The following is a 3,822-nucleotide window of genomic DNA, read 5'->3' as shown; positions in this document are numbered from 1 at the left end:
CCACTGTTTTGGAAAAAGGCACTGGCCACTCAAAAATTCAAGATGGCTGCCATTGCTATTCAATGCTTATTATATCAATTATTCAAACAGTGATCTAAGCATATAATTTGATACAAATACTCTCTAAAGGAAATGTTAATGGGAAAAAAATGCTTGTCCCTCAAAAATTCAAGATGGCCGCCATTTTTAAAGATGGCCACCATTCCTGTCGAATATTAATCATTTCAATTGTTCAAATGGTGATGCAAGCATAAAATTAGGTAGAAATACTCTTCAAGGAACACTCTTTTGGGAAAAGGTATGTGTCACTCAAAAATTCAGGATGGAAACCATTTTTCAAGATGGCTGCCATTCCTGTCCTATGTTCATTGCCACTGTTTCCAAAAAGTGATACAGAAAATATGCCACAAATATTCTGTTAAGGCCACTTTTTGAAAAAACTGGATGGCCAATAAAAAATGAGAAATCAAGATGGAGACCTTTTCCAAGATGGCCGTCATTTCGGTAGTATGTACACTGATGCACACATGCATGTTAGCAAAAATGTTCTAACGGCCACACTTTTAGAAAAAGGCAATTGCAAAAATGCAAGTAATTTTTCAAAGTGAGTGTTGCTTTAATAGTGTACTCTGTTGGGACTGAGTTAAAAGGAATGATTGAAAAAATAACATAAATTCACATTTTTACCAGCTCAAAGGCCTTGTGGTTAGAGTGTCCAGCCTGAGCTTGAGAGGTTGTGCCCTGTCGAGTCATAATAAAGACTGTTAAAATGGTAGCCAATGCCTCCCTGCTTGGCAGTCAGCAAGTGTTGTATTGGGGGCAACATATCCAGGAAGGTGTTCATATTCATCATGGTCCAGAATCAGGAAATCGGCTCTCACCCACTGCAAACTTACTTTTTTATTCACATTTGCAATTGCACAGTTCTGTTAGCCTAGAAATCTAGACGCACCCTAGCGGCGGCAAATGAATTTGCTCAGCCTGTACGTCTAGTATCAAACCATAGGGATTTCTATTGGCTGACGCCGTGGACGTCATCCAATCACAGCGCTCTATTTTGTTACAGCGTCTTAAGGCGTGCTTAACAGGATAACGACAGTCCTGCGACGGTGAACAACAAGGAAGGTGGCTATGGCGAACGAAGAGCGGTTGTTTGAATCGGCGTTGGCGTCAACTTTGGAGGAGTTGGACTTTTTTTTTTTTTGAAAGTTGAGCAACACAATGCACTTAAGTCATTCCTTTCGAAGAAGGATGTATTTGCCGTTTTGCCGACCGGATACGGATATGGTCGTAGCACTGGCCTATTGCATGCCTAGGCAGTTTGAAAGACAATTCTCTGCCCGCCCCTTGGATTAAGCGAGGTGAATGGTTCGATTCCAGACTATACATTTCAATGATAGGATGGCCCGCCAGGCTACAGTTCTGTGCAAGTGAAACCCAATCTAAAACATTTGCATCCTCCATGGCACTCTGATTTGCAGCCACACTTGGCTAGCTGTTCACAACTTTGTGCAACTGGTGCATTTGCTGTCCAGAAGACCCCCCATTGTTCACCAAGCTTTTTTCATCTCCAGTCAGCAGGACTCTGCTTCTGACTGACACTGGGTCGCTTGACCCCATATGCAGCCTGCCTGATGTGCAGCACGTTTAGTGTGTTGAAGCAGAGCTGCCCTTGTTGGAGGAATGGCTTCATATGGCCTCTGCTTTCGGGCAAACATGTCAAGTCTAGCCTCATCTACACTGACAGCTGTGCTTGATCGATCATACAGCAGGACCACAAACTTCTCAAGGATCTCCAGGTCACTATTGTGAAAGAGTGGAATGTTGGTGGAATCATTTTATGGTTATGGTTATGGATTTAGCAGACGCCTTTGTCCAAAGCGACACATAAATACAAACAACATAATAATATTTAAAATTGAACAGGGAACAGATTAGAATGTAGGTCAAATATAATAAGGAGAATAGTTATAATACACAATAATATCAATTCAATCAATAGCCTAATAAAAAGCAATGGAAAAAAGGGGAAAGGCAATAATAAAACAATAATGTCCATTCAATCAATAAGATAAAAACAATGACATGCTAAGACTACATTAAGGAGAATATCAATAATAAACAATAATGTCAAATTAATTAACAGCCCAATTGAAATAAAACAACATTATACAAACCATAACACATAAGCGCTTAAACAGCTAAGTATATGTTGAATAGGAATGTCTTTAGACCCCTCTTAAACGACGTATAATGTTGTTTTATTTCAATTGGGCTGTTAATTAATTTGACATTATTGTTTATTATTGATATTGATAAGCTATTGATTGAATTGATATTATTGTGCATTATAACTATTCTCCTTATTATATTTGACCTACATAGCCAATGTTGAGAAACATGATGGGTAGGTGGTGATAGGAGGGGTTCCTTTGTGTCTGTCTGACAAAGACAACATTTCATTCAATCAGTTGATCTCTTGGCTGACATGGGATTTTCATTTGCCATTTTGGGGGATTGTTGTCTGATTAAGGCCGAGGGGTTATCCTTTTACCACCTCAATCATAGACATAGTACACATTCAAGTATGGGATACAACTAGGTTTGGGTCACCTACACCAAGCCAGATCATTCATCCAGTGCCATTTAAGTCCCGTGTGATCTGTACACCTTCCAGGTAAGCATACATGAACAAGTCATGTATTGCCCCGCTTACCCTTGGCTCGGCTCTCCCGCTGGCACAACCTGCCAATTCAGGTGCAGCTATCTAACTACATCTAGCATCACCATTTGAAAAATTGATGTAAGGATTCAAGAGAAATGGCGGCCATCTTGAAAAATGGTTGCCATCTTGAATTTTTGAGGGACAAGCACATTTAAAAAAAAAAAAAAAACATTCTTCAGAGAGTATTTTTACAAAATGTTATGCCTACATCACTGTTTGAACGATTGACATAATGACATTTGACAGCAATAGCGGCCATCTTGTATTCAGGTATTTTGTCAGGGAAAAGTCATGAAATTTTACAGTGCGAACCCTGTATTCAAATGCCAAGTGTTCCACACACAATACACTCATGAGTGCTTCTATAAGTAAGTATACTCTTATAGCAAGATAGCAAGAAGTATATAGTATAGTAGAAGTAGTATACTTGCTATCTCTCTCTCTCTGTTCTTTTTATAAAGCCTATTTTTTTAATGCTAGGTAGGCTAGAATTTCATTGTAGCCTACATGGTAAGCTATACTGTGTTGAAATCCTTGAATCTTATTCATATCAATGGCACAATGGCCAAGGACAGGGTAGTGACACAATGGACAAGGTAATGACACAAAATGTATTTATTTTTGTATAAATGACTATAAAATAACAGCAAGTTTCCAGTTTGGAAAATTGGGCATACAACTGGAGTGGAAGGAGCAATTTAAAAAAAAAAAGTGCTTTGCCAGGATTTGTACATTTGAGCTGTGCTGTAGGCCTACTGAATATCATTTAATTTGAAAGACAATTTTGTGTATATTATAACTACAGTCTGCCACCCGAGTGTGTCGTGTTGGTAAGAGAGACCACCGGCAGCAAGAACTCTAAGCAAGCCTTTTGCATTCATCCCCCTAGCTCAATTCATAATGTCAGACAGCTCCAGTTACTTCCCTGCGTTGCTCCATAAACAGCAATCATCTGAAATTTCAGCACTCTCTCAATAACTTCAACGAGTGTTTATCCTGCATGACATGTCTCTCGCACAGTTTCGCCTCAAATTCTCTTATGGTCCGCGCTTTCGTGCTTCAACCTTCTCCTTAATCACCACAATTAAATAGCCACG

This window comes from Alosa sapidissima, chromosome 19 (assembly GCF_018492685.1).
Source record: "Alosa sapidissima isolate fAloSap1 chromosome 19, fAloSap1.pri, whole genome shotgun sequence".
Lineage (NCBI taxonomy): Eukaryota > Metazoa > Chordata > Actinopteri > Clupeiformes > Clupeidae > Alosa > Alosa sapidissima.
This window is presented reverse-complemented; position numbering follows the sequence as displayed.